At 42.1% G+C, this 21,770-nt stretch overlaps 1 protein-coding gene across 6 annotated transcripts in view; it reads right to left on the reverse strand.

Moving 5' to 3' along the window:
* ZNF644 (zinc finger protein 644) overlaps positions 1-21,770 on the reverse strand; it is a 74,708-nt gene that overhangs the window by 43,017 nt on the left and 9,921 nt on the right. For 4 of the 6 annotated variants that reach the window (XM_066325189.1, XM_066325192.1, XM_066325193.1 and 1 more), the window contains exon 1: positions 6,354-6,626. The exons of 1 other annotated variant lie outside the window; for it this stretch is intronic. The gene's annotated coding sequence lies outside the window, so the exon portion shown is untranslated. One more of the 6 variants, XM_066325188.1, reaches the window with a different exon arrangement.

Here is a 21,770-nt window from a genome sequence, read left to right on the forward strand (position 1 = left end):
GGATATGGACCAACTATCTCTGGTTTATGTGACAACACAGGCAACCTTTCCACCTCCGTTTCTGCAGCATTTCAGCTCAGCTTGTACTCCAGACATGCAAGTTCTACTCCCTCTCACTCTGTAATTGCTCCAAACCTTTCCATTTTTTCCACTGCAGCTTATCTAGGTTAATTCACCATCACGTCTCCCCAACTTCTCTTTCCCCTTTTGCCCCAGAAAAAGTCCTGTCACTACATAATATAATTTTTTGTTAATAACTACCTGATTAGTGAGATCTAACTGCCATTTTGTTCTCAACTTTCTACATGATGAGAAACTGTTTTAAAAGCAATTTCAGAGTGCTAGTATTCACTACAATTCATACAATGGCGCAGTTATTTTCATTATGTGCCACAGATTGTCAGTTTCAAAGTTTTGCCCAAGAAGACAAAAGATCAGGTGATTTCAATATGTCAATAAGTATGTTAAGAAAAAGGAAGCAAAAGAGGGCAGAGTACTCACTTCAGTGTGGGAGAGAACTGCAAGAAGCCAGCTGCAGAACTGCCACTTCCCACTCTCTGTAATAGCACACACAATCAACACTTTCTCACAGAAGTACAGCTATGGTACTAAAACAAAAAACCCAGCACTTCTGGTTGAAGAAAAAAGTTATTTATATTGGAACTTTGCAGGCAGAGCCTGTCCTCTGTTGAAAATATCGTTTCTAATACCAAGATGATATAGTAGCAACAACAAAAATACAGCTGTTGGAAAAAAACATTCCTCCTCTCTGCCCTCCCTACCAATTATCACAGGGGAGAACACAGAATCTAGTGTCTTCAGTGAAGGCTCCTAAGAACATTCATAAGAATACACAATATTCTTATATGCATAAATACATTAACTTACATAAGTATAAACACAATAATAAATACAGTAACTTAGAACCACTGTTTTGGTTGTTGGGAGCCTAATTTTAGTATAGAAATTCTATAAATTTCCAAACTCTTCTGACTGAAAAAGATAAAATCCAGAAAATTAAGTTAATATCAGAGACAGTTCCTGAAACTCTGCAGTCACAAAACTGCTGTATATGCCCACATCTGAAGATGAATAAAGATATCAACAACGAACATTTTGAACATTAAGGGCTTTCCAAAACTAAGCATCAAAAACTGTATGACATAGTGCTCCTAGGAGAGCTGTCAGAAGCAAACAACAGAAATACACAAAGAACAACTACTCCAGAAAATAAAAACTGAAGCTAAAATAGGGAAAAAAAAAACAAAAACTATCAGCCAGAACACTCAAAAAAAAAAAAAAAAAAAAAAAAAAAAACAAAAAAAAAAAAACCCAACAATGAAAACCCTAAACCACCACCCATCACCCCACTGACTGCAGCCAGGCAAGTAACAGACACCAACCACTTCCTACCAGCAGCAGCAAGGGGCAGCTTCAGAGCTGCTAAGCTTTATGAGCAGACATAAGGATCAGTTTTCCAAAAGCAGTCACCTGACCTCCTGTTGTATGCCTTTTCTGGAAAACTCACCCCTGTCCCAACCAAAGAATCACACTGGGAAAGTAGATGAGATAAAGCACAACTCAAAGCCATCAATGTACCAAAATACCCTGTGAAAAGGCAAGCAGAAGGGACTCACTACTACATTCCAATGATTACATTTGCTAAGGAATTCCTTGTCTTTCACTCAAACTAAAAATGGATGCATCACATAAAAGCCTGTAAATAAAGGTAAATTACACAAGAGATACTTTGCTGCGGAAAGTATTTTTACAAATGGGTGCTAACAGTTGATCCAGAAAACAGGGAAGGTACAGTGAAAACAGAGAAGGTATAATGATCTCGATTCTTGACTCCAGCTACAACCAGATCAATCAATAAGGCACCTGTAATTCCTCCCAAACTGTTTCCCAAAATGCACTGTCTTGCCTTTCGTACACTGCTTTGTAAAAGTGAACATTAACAAGTAGCCATTTAAGGCAAACAAAAAATACAATCATTCAAATACTCACAAAATTGTGTCCCTTTATGAAGAAAAAAAAATCTAATTAAGCATGATAAGTATCTAACTTGAAGTGTACAGCATACTGAAAAGTTACAACACACTAACAACGGGCCTGAAACATTCCTAAACCCAGCCATCTAACCTTTATTCTGATTTGAGCATGAACTTCTCATAAACCGGATTAAGTTTCAAGAAATACTGAATTACTAAATAGCCCATCGTCCTTAAACTAGCTAATTACTTGTAAGACAAAGCACTCAATATCAATCAATAAACATCAACTAGAAGAATTCCATCCGCAGTATCTGGATTCAATAAGTACCATTAGTTCCCATACCAAGAGCTTTACAATTACTTCTACTGGAGTGAGAGTTCTCTGTAATCCAAGTTTGCTCAGAAGTGTTCTATCAGTTAACATTTAGGGTAACCAACACACACATACACAGTGTCAAGCCACTCCCTTCCCCCATTTTACCTTACTGGCAACGTAAGGGCCCGGCTGCAACATTTTGTCAACCTAACAGCTTGCTGTGCACTGTTGAATAGTGACAAAAAGGCAGCACAACTGGATTTAAAACAATTTTTATTATTATTAAAAATAATATATTTCATTGTGAAATTTTAAAACAGCTCTTCTTCTCCTCTATCAGTACAGGCAAATCCTACAGATCCTGGGCAGACTTCACACCAAGAAGAAAAATTCACTACATAACACAGAATTTCAAGTAGGTAAGTAACAGAGCCTATCACGCTTTTTCAAATTTTGCAAACAACACATATTGTAAGTTTATGCAAACTCATTACATGGTCTGTCTTGGAGATGGAGAACTGTGCTTTGAGCATCAAATTACATCACAGAATTACTGCACTGTAGAGGTGCACAGTATTTGCATCTGTTTTTACATGGCCATTTCATATCCTTGCCGTCAAAGAGCTTTTCTACACATCTGTGCACAGCGTGGGCATGCCTTCTGCCATCACTGCTTGCATGAAAGGTTCCTATTTAGTGATCTAAAGGACACAACGTACACACACATTAATGTTTATGTGAGCTTTCTGTCTGGGTTTGTGGTGGTGGGGGTTTTGTTTTGGTGGTGGTTTGGTGGGGTTTTTGTGTGTTTTTTGTTCTTGGTGGGGGTTGTTCATCAGACATAAAAAGGATATTTTTCATGATACTACAAACTTATTAAGTCCTTTAATTAATTCTGACAGTGTCTTTATGTATATCAGCCAGAGTGACCAACAATCACAATTTCAACAGGTAACTTCAGTTCTTTATGCAGTACCAATATGAAGTTTACACCTACATCAGTAAAAGAAAAAATGCAGCAAGGAAAAATGTTAATTAACAAAAATCAGCTTGTAGATTTGGCTAATAGGCAGAGTACTCAAGAAGACCAATGCATATTTTCAGAGAAGACAAACTACTTTTGGTTTATTTCACCAGGGATTCCTTTACACTCTGAAGTAGGGTGGATATTATTTTCATCTGAATAAATCTGAGTTTGGAGGTAATGCCGAGTTTATTCAGTCCCAAAGCCAATTTAAGTGAGTGCAACATTTTTAATTTTATTGTCATTTCCCCAATCCCTGGACACATAACACAAAATGCTCTGCAATCCAGAGCACAAAGAAAACCAACTGAATGTGGCTTGTAGTAACTAACATTGGAGTAATGCATTTGGTACTAAAAGAATAAAGGGAATAAAACAAGTATCTTATGGCAACCCTCTTGATGATAGCCACATCACTTGAAATTTGCTAAAGTTAAAAAGTTGCTCAAAAATGTAAAAATACGAGGATGGTGTTACTGACACAGTGAATCAGCAGCTGTTCAAAAATCTTTAATTCAAACCAACTTCAGGTAAAACTGCAGAGCAAGTGACATAACTATTCTGTATCTTCTCCAGTTCTGAGTTCCCAGAGCTTTTAAAAGCCTGAGAGTGTCTGAAACTAGTAACTGTGTGTGAGAGTGCGTGTGCTTTATTACTATTGAGAATTCTATTCCTTTTTCAGCTCCATTTTCTCCATAAGTGACTTGAAAAGGCTTGAATTTAAAAAGTATACACACTAGCAGGCTGTGCTCATACTTGCAAGCCTAAGCACAAATTACTGCTCGAAGAACTCCACTGACAACCCTTGACTTCGGCGTCTATATGAAATTCAGTTATTTTAAAGTCAACGGCATTGCCATTTTTGTTTAATATCCTGTTTATTCAGCTGCTGATGCTCCTATTTAATCAATCTTTTCTGTATTAAATAACCTCACAAGGATGCTGCAAGTGGTCAGTGCTTTTTTCTCCTACCAGCCAGGTCACCTGTTGAGAGTTCAACTCCCTTTCTGCATTAAAAACTTTAACACTTTCGTAGGCATAGTCCTCCTAGTGCTACCAAGCATAAATCAGACATTGGACTTCATGAAACTTAAATAAAAATAAGAGTAGTACACCCTTGGTTGTTTGGTTGGTTTGGGGGGTTTTGTTACAGTGATATTTACCCAGTACTATTTTTAATTTAAAAAAAAATCACTCAGATTGAACAAAAAAAATATAAAAAGACAAGTCAAGTCTCTCTGGTGACATTATGGGCATTTTTCTCTACAAAATTCCTGATCATTGGGGAGGTCTTTTTAGTAAAAATGAAATCTTCTGGAATTAGTACTAGACATCAGAAGAAACTATTCTAAGAAGATATCCTGAAGATTATTAATTTCAAATCTAACTGTAATTCTTGTTTAACTCTGTACCATATTCCTCTGCGGTTACATTACACGTTTGCAACATCAGCTCTGAGTGTAACAGGATTGTCACACTGCACTGCCCTTTGATGCACTCAGCTTAAACTCCTCTCCAGTAATACTGCTGCATTTTCTCTGCACCTAAGTGACCCACCAAAAGCTTCCCCAGATTTATTCTGCACAGTCTAATCAGACCACTTATTCTGTTCTCAAATCATCAGGCAGTAAAGTTACCAAAACTCTGAAGCACTTCACCCTTCACTGTGAAGAATCCTCTCTTTAAAATGTTTTATAATTTGAATGAAAACTACGTAGCAACTTGTATTAAAAAACCCTGTCAATTAATTAATCTGTTAACTCATTACTCTATACAACATGAAATGACTTCTCACTCTAAAATCTGGCGCACATTCATTCCTCATATGTGATGTGTTTGAACACAAAGTTCCATGACACAATCTTCATAATTAGATTATGCCCTGGAAAGGGGGGCAGGAATCAGAATATCACCACAAATGAGGTTCTGCCTAAAGAGCTAGAGCTGTATAGCACTGATGGAAACCTTTTTTTGATCTATCATACTTGTTTTCCTTTACCACTTGATTTGTCACTGTACAGACCACACTACCACGGCAGAGGTATTGCAAACAGGCTGAAGCTTACACACAAGCCATAAGAAGCAAAAGAACTTTCAACACTTGATACAAGCTCGACTGGTGAAGATGATGCTCATCACTACAAGCTGGTAACATAAACTTTGTCCGAGCAACCGCCAGATCCTGAAGCTGCTGGGAGCCCGAAGACACGACTTTAAATACCTGAACTGGTAACTTTTCCCTCGCTGTTATAAACCACCCCTGCGCCGGGAGCTCTACCATCGCTCCCGGAGGGCACACCGGCCAGCGCCGCGGCGGCCCGGGGACTCGCCAGCCCTTTGTAACGACACCGGGCGTTTCAGAGCCGCTCCGCTTCACGCCAAGGAGGAAGGGAACGAAGGGGAGGGTGAGGAGCGCACGCTCCCCCTGTCCCAGGACGGCAGCACGACCTTTCCCGGGCCGGCCGCCAGCAGAGGGGAGCAGCGCGGGCGGGACCCGCACCACGGAGACTCGCGGCGGAGCGCAGGCGGCCCCGCGGGACCCGCCGGGGCGGGCGGCGGCAGGGCACGGACGCCTGCGGGCCCCCCAGGGTGACCCCGGCCACCCTCGAGCGACGGCACTGTCCCTCCCGGCCGCCCCCGCCCGCGGGGCATTACCTGGCTCCCGCGGCCGCGCTGCCGCCGGCCCGGCCCCAGGCCCCGAGCGGCGGCCCCAGGTTGCCCGGCTCCTCCGCGCCTGGCAATGGCGGCGGCCCCGCTCCCCCTCCCCGCTCCGCGCTCACTGGCTGCGCCGCTTCATGTGACCGAACAAAACCCTCCTCGACACAGCCCTTTGTGTCCCACCCGACCGGGGCACCGGGAACGCAGCTCGCCGACTCGGGGAGGTGCCATGGGGCGCTTGAGGGGACGGAGAGAGGCGACAAGGCGGCCTGGAGAAGGAAGGGCCGGGGAGGGCAGTGCCTGCCGAGGCCGCTCGACCTCCGCAACGCCGCCGCCCCGGCCCGGCCCGGCCACTTACCGCGGCGGGGGAGGCTGCGGCCGAGCCGCGGTGCGGCACCAGGTCGAAGGCGGCCGCCATGTTCCCGATGCGGCAGGATGGGGCAGAGCCGCCCGCTCCGCTACCCGCCGCTAGGGCGGCCGGCCCGGCCCGGCCCGTATTGGGTGGGCTCCGCCCGGCCCCGGCCCGCGCCCCCCGGCCCGCGGGGCGCTGCGCCTCCCGCTCTCCCCACTCACTCCGCGGCCGGGCGGGGGCGGCGGGGGCGCGATACAAAAAAATAAATCGTAACGGGAAACTCACGGGCTCGCCGGGCTGTGCGTCACGCCGGGGTTACGTCCTGCGCGCGCCGTCGTGACGTCATCGCGCAAGCCTCCCGACCGCCCCGCCGCTCCGAGCGCGGCTACACGCACACGCACACACGCGCGCACGCGCCCCGTAGCAGGCGAAGGGCGCACGCGCGCGGCATCCCCTCCCTTCCCCCCACCCCCCCACGGGAGCGCGCGCCCCCTCCCCGCCGCGGCAGGCGCGCGCCTTTCCCGGTCCCGTGCGCCTTTCCCGGAGGAAATGCCCCCCACGGGCGGCTCCCCGATGGCGCCCCGCGCACAGCCCGGCTGCCAGCGCCGCCGCCCTGCGGCTCCCCTCACCTCCGCCGCGCGCGGGGGCGGGCGGCCCTGCCCACAGGCCTGGGAAACCAGGTCAGGTGCGGCGGGATCTGCGCCGGGGCGCTCCCGAGCCAGCGGAGAGGCAGAGGCGGGCTCGGGCTCCTACGCGCGGTGAACCTGAGCGCAGCGGGCACGGCCCGGGGGGCGGGAAGCCACGAGGTGACAGAAAGATACCGCTCTCTCCTCCGATAAATGCCGCTGAAGTAAAGCCCGGCTCACAGAGGGAATTCTCCCGGAGACAGGGGAGAATGTTAAGTGCGTAGAGAGGGCTTAGATGAGTTAATTTTTTCCCTTCAGACTTTCTGGGCCCGGGGGATTTCACAGTAGAGTGAGAAGCTGATAAAGGCAACGTTAGAGGTGTGAGCGGTGCTCAGAGTGTTCGGGGAGAACAGATGTCAGGAGAGAGGAAAGGTAAAACATAACACATATAATTCAAAAGGGGGGAAGAGGTAGGGCCAAGTACTGTCAATCATTCCAGCCTCCATTCCCAGAAAAGTACTGAAGCAAATAACCGCACATCTTTAAGTACATGATAGCTAATGAAGTGCTAAGTTACAGCCAACATAGATTTGTCAAAAAAATCACATCAAGCCAAACTCATCCCTAGCTGTGACAGGATAACAGGCCTTGGATGCGAGTAGTGCCCAGTCGGTTATGGCTTGACTTAAGTTTTTGACACCGTCTCAGAGAAGTCTTAATTGAGCAAGCAAAAGACATTACACAATGAAATCACTGCAGCGGTGCAAAATGACATCAGCAATGTTTCACTGTGACAAATAGCAGGACAGCAAATAGGGTTCCCTGGAGGTGGGTATGTCCTGAGTGTGGTACCGACTCTAATTATATGAGTGACAGAACACAGTTTACATGGATTGGATTTGCCAACAATGCCAAACTGGCAGAGCTGGAAGCATGCAACAGCACAAGAAAAGAATTCAAAACTTTCCTGAAAAAACAGTTGCAGAATTATGATGCAATTGAATAAATACAAGTGCCAGCTTCAACATTTTAGCAGGAAAATAACAATTGCACAATTGCAAGACTGGGAACAGATGAATAAACACCAGGTTTACAGAAAAGGGGCTGGAGATCAGAGTAAATCACAAACTGAACATGCATCAACAGTGTCACACATAGTGAAAAAAGCTGCAGTACAGAGAGATGCATAAACAGAACTGTCATATCTAGGACATAGGAAGAATTCCTCATCTTTAACACTGGTGAAGCCTCATCTGTATGTTCAGATTTGGCCTCTGCATTTCAAGAAAAATTTCTTTCAAAAACTTCCGGTAGAAGACAGTACAAGAAAGGGAGAGAAAAAAAAATTCACCATTTTAAAAGATGTGACCCTAATTGAAAATAGAATGTGTGGGATTTTTTTAGTCTAGAGAATAAAGGACCATGGGCAGAAAAAAGCCATTGTTCACTGAGTCCACTGCAGACAAGGCTAAATCTAACAGCTTTAAACTGTACTGAGAAATTTCAGTTAGACATTAGGAACAGTTCTATTATGATACAGTTAAATAAAACTGGCATATATTCGCTACAGGGTCCTGGAAATGTTATCAGTATGGTTTTTACTATTAAGTTGAATATCTATAAGAAAAATACAGAAGCATTTGACTGCTGTGAAGTAATGGAAGCACACTAGGTAATAATTGTTTTCAGCATAATTTTCTGTAACTGCAGTTACTATCCAGATACCCAGATATCTGTTCTGATCCTATTTTTTTTCTGACAAAAGTGAATCCCAGAGGTGTTTAAACATTTAATGTGTTGTCAAGATCTTATGCACAGGTGTAGATATCCCCTTTGGGAGTCTTTGTCATGTTACAGTCAGTATAACTGTGTGGCAACATGTCACATGCTCAGCTAATTTGCTAATTTATAAACTTTATATATCACTATAAATTCCACATTTAAAAATAATGTGTTAGTGCTCATGTGACCATCATCTATCACAGCTTTTGCACTTCCTTGCTTTTTCTCCATGGTACCAGACGCTAATTTTCCCCCCAAATCCATTAAATTCAGGGGCTTCTCTGGAGCTTGCCAGTTAGGAGAAGGCAGTGTGAGTAGTTTATGTTGTGGGACTGAGACCCACCAAACTCAACTCATTAGAGATGACTAAAAGGCCATTAAATAGGCCAATTTTCAATCTCCACTGAGTTAGACTGAATTCAAACTGATAGCCCACAGGCAAAAGGATATGAATTTCATTAACAGTACCCCAAAGCATTCAGTCCCCTAATGAGTGCTAATATTATTCTTCTGAGAATTAAGCTTGTTTTCTGAAAATACACATTTATAAAATCGAGTTCTAATTATTGTGGAGCTTGTAAGGACAGTTTTTCCACTGCTCTTAACACAAGAAACATTATCATCTTGTGCAATCCACAGATCCTTCTAAGATTCTTATATCATATGTGCTCTATGCTAACCAAAATACAAACAATAAAACTGTGAAAAAGCAAATATTAATACTACCCCTATGCTTCTTGCTGAAAATCATATATTTTATTGCACGCAATCATTTTAAGGTCATCATGCTTAAATATATTTTAATATATTTAAGTAAGTGTCCGATAGAAGGTAAGATTTAAGGAACAGCAATTCTTGCTTAAATTCTGCAATTAATAATGGGAGAAAACCACCAAATTCCATAAACAGAAGATGATGCAGTGTTTAATTATATTTCACATCTCTTGTGAACAAGTAAAATGCTTAGCATAAGAAAACCTGAACTTCAGTTCTAATGCTGCCAAACCTCACAATTTATTAATAAAGATATCTAGCAATTTTTTAATCTCTCAACTTAATACTTGAACTAAGAGGCCCAATTCCATCAGCACTATTGGACTCTTAAAAATGCTTATGATCCATATAATCTGTGGATCAAAAGAAAAGTCCACATTTGGTGTGAATGAATAAAGCACATAAATGCAATATTTCGTTACAATGGCAGTGTGGTAAAAGATTATGTCCAGTGGTGTCAGAAGTCTTTTTTGATTTCTAATTCCACTTCTGTTGCAATTTACAGTATGTGAAAAGTAGTAGATGATCTTAAAGGTTGCTTGATGGATTAAGAAGACTTGAGAAATAGACAAAAAATAACACAAAATTGGGAGTGCATGTCTGCACAAAATAGAAACTTTAGGACCAGTGAAGCATTCGAATGTCAGTAAAAAAACATGCATGGCCAGTAAAGAACCACACAATAGGATTCTTGAAAATCAAGCCAGATAGTGCACAGCTGGCTTTTTGTTCGCAGGAATTCTGGCTGTGTCCTGTATTATTTCTCCAGCAATGCAGACCAGGCCTAAGAATGGTTAAAACAGCATTTGAAAATCTCTTGAGAGAATGCTGCTGCGTAGTTCCTCCTGGTCTTCAGCATGGCTATAAAAAACTTAAACCAAGGCAGGTTCTTTCAAGATAGCAGAAAAGTATGATTAACTGCAACCAATTTAGAAACTGTTTCTTCATATAAACGTTTTTGTAGCTGAAGCTGCAGAGGGAGACTTGGAACAGGTTTAAGCTGAAGCATTTTGAATGAAAGAAGATTGCAAATGCCTCCCTGTAACACATAGCAAAATCCCAAATGCCTGGAGGGAAAAACTTTTTAATGATAATTTCTTACATTTATATAGCACCTTTAATTCCCTAGGACCCCAAGCACTTCATTAACTCTATGCAAAACACTTCACCATGGAAATATACCCACTATATGCATCATTCCTTGAAAATTTCATATTCACTTGACACATATTCTGGTTATCCTGTGTACAGCAAACAAAACAACAACAGATAAAATACTAAGCTATATAATTTTGAGTTGTAGAACAATTTAAGGCTGTATGGTTTACAAAATGCTGTCATGTAATGGACACATCGCATTTAGCCCATTCATTTACCTTCTCCATTTTCTATTTAAATCTCATCTTTATACCATAGCCCTTGGTAGAAAATTTTGTCTTCCATAACATTTTCAAAATTGAAATTATTCTTGATGTCTGAATTTCAGACAAAAATGGTCTCTATAGAAAAGTAGCATCTTTTATTAAATACACTACTATAGTCTGAAAAAGTAGAGGTTTTGAGTACCTAAGATATGATGGGATTTATTTCAACATTGTAAAAACCAAAAGAGGAAAAGTGACTTTGCCTAATTTTCTTTTTTTTTCCTGCTTGAGCTGTTGATTCATGTTTTGCTGGCTCACTTGTTTCACAGGCTCTTTTGAGATACAGTTGTCAATGTTAATTAAAGAGGATTGTCTTGTCTATTTTTCAGACAGAACAAAAAAATGTATTTTATAAATCTAGTGTCTGCCATAAATCAAGATATTCTTGTAATCTTTGTCAATATGAATTAAACTTCTAGAATTATCAGTAAAATTGTAAGACAGCAGTAAGAGCATATAGGTAAAATTAAAACCATTAACCATATGTCTCTCGTAACAGTGATCCCAAGATAAGGTTAGTCCTGAAATAAAATATTTTGCACCAGAAGGGTGTTTAGACAGCATGCCTAGAGAAACATTACTGCTTGGCACTGTGGATTGCTTTTAGAACAGTCCTACTGTTATGAGTGTTTGAAATCTCACAGCTAGGAGAAGATTGCTCAGATTACATAATAAAGACAACTGTCTTCTCTGTTTTCTGACTGCTCAGCTCCTGTCCATAGGCAATGGTACGAAGATTTCCGTGTCTGTTGCTCAGACCTGCTCCCCTTGGCCAGGCCTGTGCTTGCAATTACAAAACAGCTTTTGTCAGGACAGCAGCTCGTTCCCAGCTTCCCACAGTCATCTCCTGTTCTCACTCTCACCACTATGGAGTGTTCTGTCATATGCCACTGATCAGAGGAGAGCAGCTGCTGGGGCAGCACTGCCTGCCTGGCACACCAGGCTCCATTCTTAGCTGCTCCACAGGTACCACCAGAGTAAGCATTATCAATTACAAATCCTGGATTAATTATCAATAGCCATTAATTTACCTTAGTCCTTATGCTAATTTTATTTCATCAGGCGTTATTCTAATTCATCCTCCATTAAAAAGACAACAGCTAAGCCTACATCTGTGTTCCTTTCAGGAGATCTGCCATCTCTCTTCTCACATCTGAGTTACTGAGCTCAAGTCTCACAGAAATCAAAGATCACAAGAAAGCAGGTTAGTGTAGGAAAATACCACCATACATCTTAACACTGACATTCTTAAAAACAATGTATTGACTTGGAGAGTTGCCATTTGCATCACACAGAGGAAGCATTAACATAGGAAAATATGCTACAAGCAACAAAACCATAACAAGTCTCTTCCTGAATCTGTTGATTAATTATAATTTAGCATGAGAGGAAGAAAGCAGTGGCAATAAACTGGCCTTCCACAGATGATGGAAAAGGACCTAGATCTAACAGGTATAAATTATCATAGCTGTGCTTAACTGATGACTCAGTTCACATTATAGTGCCAAAATGATACACAGGGAGAAGACAGAAATAGTAATTTCAAGATCCTTGTTTCAGGTGTCACACTGGTAGCCTTAAAATCTCCCTGCAGACATCACAGCATGAATTAATCCAGCTCCCACCACTATGGACCAGGTGCCAGACCTTTGCCACAACTGTGCTACTCTGGCAGAGCATCAGTGATGAGAGAGGGAAACCGCACAAGGCCTGAGAGTGTCATGTTCTGTCTCCTTCCAGGTGTGTCACACCACTTCCTACATCCCCCTCTGTGACTAGCATCAGGTCACACCCGTGGCTGCAGCATGTATTAGAGACCAGAGCAATGTCAATGTGGAGGGAGAATCGGTGACAAGAATCCTTTCAGGATTCAGGACACTCCATCTCCAAAGCTGTGACTTCTCTATGTCCAGTAAGGGACACGGGTGGCTCAACACGGGAAGTCACCTCCCTCAGACAAAGACCATCACAATACCGTGCCCAAAAGGAAAAGGCTTTGCTAGCCGACCCCCAGCACTTCTGTACTTCAAAGTCATCTGGCCAGATGGAAGCCAGGACAAAGATCCAAGCGAAGACATCCTCACCAAAACCCTTTGCCTTTAGAAGCAAGTTCCATATGTTTGTAACAGCACTTGAAAAATGAACAGTGTCTCTCAGCCGTCAAAATCATTGCCAGGCAGGATTTCAAACCGCCTTCCTTTCCTTGCAATTTCCTACTCCTCTGCCTGGTAGGCAATTGCTACATCAGCAATTCTGAGTTCTCTCACTCTTGCATGGACATACACATCCTCTTGTCTTTATGCTTGACACAATTACAGAAATCTTTATTATTGTTTGTAAAGTGCCAGAGGTTTGGATACAGGAAGACATAGCAATCCTTTTGAAAAAAGAAGTAAAGAAAGCAAAAAAACATTTTACTACTATTAATGTGAAAGTACTGGGGATCTCATTTTGTGTTTAGGTAAGATCACAGCAGCAGAAAGTCTGTTTGATATGCCATACCTTCTGTTTGTTTCTTAATTGTAAGGAGTCTGGGTTTGATCAAGACAATTAATTATGAATATACCTGAGTTTTCTAACATCAGAGATAAAGCTTAAAAAAAACTTACACAAGCTTTTTTAGACTATATTGTTGTGTATGGATAAGTATGTATCTTCAGGACATAAAAACAGACATCTTTGTAATTGAATCCAGAAATGGAGGGGGGGAAACTACATAAAACTGTGATAATTCTACACAGTCTTAGAGTTAATATGCAATTGTGAAAAATTATTTATTAAATTTTGTGGTTGGCATGGTTTGTTAACAAAAAAGACAAGACCAGGTACAACCTCGGGTTATTATAATAACAGCACTGTTACTCAATAACTTTTTCCTTTCCAACCTCCTTGTCAATCCCTTTTTATGCCAAAGGAAGAAGAGCATCTCTTTAGGCTCCTCACTTTGACCACATCCATTACCACTTATCTGCCAAAAAGTATCTTTCAGGAATGATCAAAATCTAAATTAAAACTTTTGCTTCTCTCTTGTTCATCCAGTATTTCCATATCACATCCCACTTAAACTCTCAGGTGAGTTATTTTAAACAGCAGTTCATATGCCATTATCTCATTCAGGAAATACTGTCAGGTTTGGGATTTGCAGGTTGATCTTGTATTATACCACTACTGATTTTAGTGTAAAGCTCCTATGAACATAAAGTGTCTCATTATAAGCTCATTGAAATAACTGCAAAGACTTCAATGAGTTTTCAACCAGGGTCTAAGAAAGAAAATTCTGGCACTAATTTTTCTACTAACAAAAATCTACATATTTAAAATAACTTTAAAGTAATTATTTCAGTATCCTGGGATGCATGCTGAGTAGTGGTTTCTCAGACAAAAGAGTGAGGAAACTTGGAAGAACAATCATGTTCAGTTTTAAAATTTGTCCCAGTTTCACAGGCCTTGGCTCTGGGTTCCAAAAGTGTGTGGAAATGGACTCAGATAAAGCTTTCGAAGTGTATTTTTAGTTAAGATATTATTTAGTATTTTTAGTGCAGATAATTCATACAGTAAAAATGGAGTATCTGTAAAAGCAGAAATAGTCTGCAGAGTAGTATAACTTTGGGAATTTCAGCAGAAGCAGCTATATCTGAACACTCGGGAAGCACTCAAATCTGCCTATTAGTGTGTCAAATGTGTCCTTCTAATTCCATCTCAAGCATATTAGAAATCCTTCTTAAGAAGTTACATGTGAATTGTCATTCAAATAGACCTCTGACTTTTACTTACTACTTTTCCATTCTACTCTAAAACAGCATAGAAGTTTTTACTTACTCTGCACAAAAGACAATCCTGATTTTGAATTTTAACAGGAGCCAGATAATGGTGGTTTAATATTTCATGTAGACATCTTAATCAGCAAGTCATTTAACCCAATCAATGTAAGAGAGTAGTTTTTAAAGTATCCCATTTACGAATAAGCAATAACCATGTTTTGTCACATTTTATCAATTATGCTTTCCAGAAGAGGAGGGTGTCATCTCATTTGTGATAGTTTTAGGAAGCAGAGTTCTCCACAGCGGCCGTTAAAATGGCACATGCTGGGGAAAACAGTGCTTATTAGGATTAATTTAAGACAATGAGTACTCACTAAGCCTGAATTGTGTACGATCACTTCTACTGTTAATGCATTACAGTTTATCTTATCCTTTAAAAAGAAGTAATTATATATCGAGAATTCCCCTTTTTTCCTGACAGCTGACAGAATTTAAATCTGAGGCCCAGGGGAGGAGAGCAGTGGCTCGAGGCATGCAGCTCTCCTGTGCTGCAGCAGGACTGTGCAGGGGGCAGTTCAGGCCAGCAAGGGCTACAAGGAACAGTGACAGCCCATCCTTTCAGGAGTTTCAAGTTGTAGGTTGTGGAAAATTAATGATGCCTGACTGTCAAAGCTTGTGTTGATCAAACAGCTCTGCAGCCTGCTGAGAGCAGAGGCTGAAAACACCCTGTGAGAGCACACCCTGCTTTTGCTGCACAGACCCAGAAACAGGAGATCATAGGGCTTCACAGTTCAGGGAGCTGATACCTGGTGTTAACGAGAGGCCCAGGCTGGAAACGAGGGTGAACATTCAGGACACAGAGCCACCATTTCTAACCCCAGGCACAGGTGAACTCTTGTCCTTTGTAGCTCTTATGCCAAAAAGGGTCAGTGTAAAGTACAGCCTGGGGCAGCAGCAAGTGGGGAGCTCCTGAATGCAGAGATGCTGGGAATCAAGGTAGGGCAATCATGCCACCTGCACAGGGGCTGTCCCTACACACTGTATTAGGTCTCCAGATCTTGTAGGTACCTCTATCCCACACCAGCAGGATACCATGTGAGGCTTTTCCAGTACTTATGTGACATCAGTACCCATGTACCACACACAGCCCACAACCTACACACCCCTACCTTTATGTTAAAAACCTCATCCATGACCAGCCTTCTGATCCTGCTGCAGCAGCCAGTCGGTCTACTCCCTGGGAAGGTGAGAACCTCTGTGGTTCCTCCGTCCATTCTGGGATGGCTCAGGCCTTCATTTCAGAAACAAAACCTGTAGTGCTCTCTCCTTTTGCTTTGCAAACAATGGAGGCGGGGGGTAATTCTTCCTTCTGGGAAGGAAGGTAGCTGATCCTCCTCTGGGTCGAGAGACAGAAAAGGGTTGGCTTGTAGCTGAGGCTTCCCAAAGGTGGAAGAAGACTGTGAGAAGCCCAAAGTGTTTGCAGGTGTCAGCCCAGGTCCAGGCGGAGGGGGCTGCACTGGGGGTGAGGAAGAACACATCACTGTTTACCAGAGGGCCACACGGCCAGCTGGTGCTGAACAGGTGTGGGCAGGTGTGGCACACACACAGGTGCAGAGCTGCAGTGTAAAGACTAAGCCACAGAGCTCTATCAGAAGAGGTACAGGGGTGCTTCAGGGCAAGTCACTGAGTGGAGATGATCCACATTCCATGCATGTGGGGGAGAAACAGGTTTCTGAACAATTTTCCTGTAGCATCCCAGCTGGAGCACTCCTCCGGGATCCCAGAGGGCACATGATGCTCAGGCAACACAGACTTAATGGTAGCACAGGAGCACTTTTACTGGACAGAAGGACAAAACTAGTTTGCCTGCCTACATCTGGCAGTTCTTTTGTTTTGAGCAGGATGAGGATATTTTACTTGCAGGGAGGGGAGGGTGACTGAACAAGTCCCATTTCCCAGCAGGAGCAGGAAAATTAAATGGCTTGGGGAGTACCCCACTGGAAATGTCATGTGAGTGATTACTTGTGCACTTAAAAGGAAAAATAACCTAATATAAAATGTAGTATGTATCAACCTCAACTTAAAATGCATCCTAGCTGTGGGATCTGAAAAAAAAAACCACAAACTCAAGCCTTCAGTTTATTTAGAAATTAAAATTTTGGGGTTTTTTCTTACACTGGACTGGGTTTGAAAAGAGACTACAGAAAAAGGAACTACCACAAAAGACCTTGTTGAAGAACCCAAAATCTCTCCTTATTATTTATGTTACTTCAATGGAACTTTAAGAAGACTGGCTGGTCCAGATTCGATCTTTTCCAAAGCCTGTGTTTTACATTCTGCTTCATGGGAATATTATTTTGATTTTTATTTTGCTAGTATTTAAAATCACTCCCTAGAAGTTGCTGCAGCTGTTTGGCCACATGATAACAGACAGCCTCTAATTCCTCATGCATGGCACTCAGCATGGTGTATTCAGAAAAAAGGCCCCAAACCTGTTCCTGCATTGTAATAAGCGTGTGTGTCACTTTGTACGAGATCAGAATCCTGTCCAAATTCTGCAAAATCTAACAGAACAACAGTTGCCAAATGACAAAACCTATCAGAAGACACAGAGTAAAAAGGCACATCTTTGTTTCTGATCTTCACAGTGCCAGTACTGGCAAGAGAAATGTCAAGGTTTCCAAAATAAAGCCAGTTAACTGCTGTAACTGCTATTAAATGTAAACAAAGACATAATAATAGGGTCCTTGGAAGACAGTATAAGAATGTTTGAAACAGTAACTATGTATACAATTACTGCTTTGTTAACATTATTTACTCCTGGAACTGTGCAGCTCCACTGTGCTGGGAACACAGGCACAGACCTCTGGGACCTGCAGCAGGAATCCCAAGAGCAGAATGTTTGTGCAGCCACACTGTGGAGTGGTGGAAGGAGAACAGGGATTGCAGTGAGGTGCAGCTTCTTCCCCTTTATAATGTCAGGCAGGACACATTCCACAAGGAAACAGCAAGAGTACCTTTACTATCCTTCTCCCCCATAACTCCCCTCATCTTAGTAAAGGCCAGCAAGCCAAATTCGTGATAGCAGCTAGTTGTTTTAAAGGCTCTACCACTGTAGCAGTAAGAAAATACGTACTGGAAGCCTAAACCAGGTAAAATTACTTGAAAGATAACATAAAAGTGAGAACTTAATGGGTATTAATTAGTATGTTAAAAATGCAGCCATTTTCTTGCATTGACACAGCTGTTCAATAAATGCACTGTTCAGCACTGATCACCCATTTGATATATGAAGATAGGATTTTCCTAAGCATGAATTATGGTCTTGTCTGTACACAAAACCTGTATCCATTTAATTTCATCAGTAAGGAAATGAATGCAGTACCATCAACATGTAGACAAAATGCAGGAGGTAAAATGACATTGTGTGGGTCTATTCAGTACTTACAATTCAGCAGCCTTGTTCTCTGCAGGTACAATGCTGGCATTTTCATCTGAATACAACCTATAATGATCCAGATTGTGGATGTGAGGAACAAGACTCTGATCCACTATCCACTGGAGTACAAGCTGGTCTTTTGGGAAACTGCTAGAAGAATCCAAACAGAACTGTTTGTGTAGAATTGCACTGAACTGCTGTCTGAGATATGGCTGTTAATGGAGTATTCCTGGTGCTTCAGTATTACAAAAGAAATACACTAAAATAATTAATTGATGTCATTAAACTGCTGTGGTGTTGAACACATATTGCACTCAAACATATTGGATGTTGATAATTTATTATTTCAAGTTTTACGACAATGCCTCTGTGGTAGTATTTCTGCAAAATCTATAAGATATAGGAAGAGGAAGTCTGCACACTATAAAGTGCCACGGAACTGAAGACTTGTCAAAACAAAATGAGCTATAAAAACAATAATATTCAAGCAACATCACTCTCATTAAACACCTAATGATGCCACAGGCATATTAGTGGGGAAATGCTCATGAGGCTCATGAAGAATTAGGAGAAAAAAAAATAAAACTCCTTCTCCTAAAACCGCTTGCCAAGCTGTTTGTACATTCTGCCAGAGGCAGTTTCTTGAAAAAGATGGAGATGTGAATGGAGACAGGCAGTGACTATTAGATGCTGATGATGGTGAGGGCAAGCAGAACTGATGCTAGAGATTAAGGGCTGCATTTTGCTTTCAGTTGTCTCGCCTGCCCCAACATTCCATACTATTTAAATGAATCTGTTACATAAGGCATTTCTCCTGTCTATGCTGCTCAGCAGCCATATTCTCCTTTCTGGTATGGATTGTCTTGGGAAACTTGCCAAGCTGTGACAGAGCAGTGCATAAAAGGAAATCATGCTCATAAGCTGGGGGTGGGGAGAGCTGCAGGTGAACAGATTCAGTGCAGCAATATGCATACATTCTCCTGTCTCACAAACTGAGGGTTTAAATGAAAGGGGAGCCACAGTGCTGCTTTTAAAAAGTGCACAGGGCTGCTGAAGACCCCAAACATTCCATTCATTTGCTGCAGGGAGGGTGTGAGCATAGTGGAGCAGAATTGCTCAACACTGCTCTGGCTGCTGCTTTGGCAGATTGGTAGACCTAGTAAGTACTTTCTTTCAAGCTATATCCAGTTTTGAAGCACATCGGTGACACCCAACACCTCCTTTACACTAAGGAAGGATCTAGACCTTTTAATAAAAGACACAGGGAAACACAGGTGGACACTGCCTCTTGTAGGAGTAAGCTGTTACCTGCCTGCTAGGACTGCCTGCAAGGTTTGGCTTTTCTTATACAATTCTGGGAATGCACTCGTTATTAATATTGATTATTTTTATTTATTAATAATCAAGCTCTCAGGTAGCTGTTGGCTTTTGATCTCTATACTTCAAAATGCTTTATAAAGGAGATCATTACCAACAAAGAAACACAGACATCTTTATTTGGGCTTTGGCATGTAAAGAGTCACAGTTCACCTGTAAAGTAGATTTGCCAGCTCAGCTCTACTCTGGCCACCTGCCCTGGAAAAAATGAAATTATTGGGGGCAGGTGGAAGGATTCAGAGCTGAAGTTCAGTAACACAAACATGTACAGGCATAAGTAGCAACCCTACACAATGTTGTGCCTGCCTGGAAGATGTGGAGGTCAAGGAGACTCTCATCTGCAGGTCTACAATGCTGCAGCAACCTCCAGGCATCTCCAGATCAGACCAAGATTCATTACTACAAGGCACTGCTGTGGATTACTGCACTGAACACTTTTAACTGCTCCATCCCTGACAAAGATTTACTGTCCTTTCACCATCTTCACTTGTTATAGTAAAAGACAGGTAAAGAAATGTGTTTGAGCTGATATATTTTTTGGCAGATTTGCACTGCGTACAGACTAGGGGTTTTTATCTTCATGACCTGCAGCTGAAACAGATGTTTTGCTTTAGTGTTTTAAAGCACTTCACAAAACTTAACACTAATTTATTCTTCCACAGTGCGTGGGGGGGGAAAAAAAAAAAAAAAAAGCTTGATATCATTACTCACATAACAGAACAATGTGAAAAATGGAAACAGATGTGTCTCATTTAAGCATGAATAAGAAGGAAGTGAAAGAAAAAAAGATGATGATGTACTAGTGATTAAGAGAAATACCACAGCTTGGTTAAGTCAAGACATTTTCTTATGGATCTCCAGTGAGTCCTGAAAGATCTTACTAAGAACTTGGTCCCTGATTCAGCAAGCACATGGAAGTGCTTAACTCCAGCTGTGGACATTGTCTCACATGATTCATTTATAATACTTTTAAAAGCTGTATAGCCAAATGAATGCTTTACAGTTAGGAGGGATCAATGGCATTTTTCCTGAAAACTTACTGTTTTCACAAACTACGGACATCAGAATTTGAATATCAGAATAGAAATAAAGTCAAGCTCAAGAGACATTGTTCCTGAAACATGAGTGCTTTGATTTTCTGCAGCACAGACAGAGAATTGCAAGAGCCATAAACAGCAGCCAGGGATCTGCTGAGAGCTCCAGCTTTCCCCCTAAGGGGTGCAGCTCCTGGCAGCAGGGATCTGATCTGCTTTGGCAACTGCCTCTCACCAGAGACTGACCCTGAAGAAAGAAAGGTCCAATTTCAGCTGCAGGGCCTTTCCCTTTAAAAATCTTTTGTAAACCTTCAGTGACATGAGTTTCACTGAGGGAAATGCAACCCTTTAACAATCCACCACTGAGAAAAAACTTACCTGTAGGGATGCACTGAATCTGGGCAAGGGGCATATGTAACAGTGCCCCTCTCTTTCTGTCTCTGGTGGCATTTGGGTGCAGATAAAGAACCCATCTTCCATTGTTGCTACTAATTTTGTCTTAAGCCTGCCCTTGATGGTTAAGGATCCAAGGCAGACCATCAGGCTCAGACAAGATTGTTGCCCCCCTCCCTCCTGCCAGAGTAAAAGCCAGACCAAGAAATGTGTCCTTGTCCCAGAGGCATTGCCCTGGCTCCCAAGGGCCTCCAGGGTGCCCTAGGGCTCTCACGACTGTGGAAGGCAGGACAATCCCACCTGTGCTCACAGCCAGGAGTGAAGTGCAGAGAATTATTCCACCAAAGGAGATCCTCCTGGTATTTCCATTTCATCAAATGCCTGCTCAGACAGTTTTCACTCTTTGTCAACCCACAGCAAAAGATCCTCTCTCCAGCCTAACTGAATTATTTTTGGTCCATCTGCAACTGCATGTCCTTCCCCAACTGGACGAAGTGTAGCTACTCCTGACGTTCCCAACAGGGAAGAAAGGCAAAAGAAATGTTCAGATTTCCAATGAATTACAGCACTGTTAAAAAAATTAAATCCTTTTGTTTCTAGGCTGTACCAATTTACTAGGAACCATTGGGTAGAAACATACAAAAGTATAAAATTCCTTTTACAAAGGAATCCTCAGAAGGAAAAATAAGGCTTCAAATATTCTTGTTTGACTTTTAAGAACAACATTTCAGTTCTAGGAAACTGTCACCTTCCACTCAGCATTTTTAATACGAAAATAATGTTTCTGAATTTGCCACTGATTTCAGCACAGTT

This window comes from Sylvia atricapilla, chromosome 9 (genome assembly GCF_009819655.1).
Source record: "Sylvia atricapilla isolate bSylAtr1 chromosome 9, bSylAtr1.pri, whole genome shotgun sequence".
In the NCBI taxonomy this organism is placed as follows: domain Eukaryota; kingdom Metazoa; phylum Chordata; class Aves; order Passeriformes; family Sylviidae; genus Sylvia; species Sylvia atricapilla.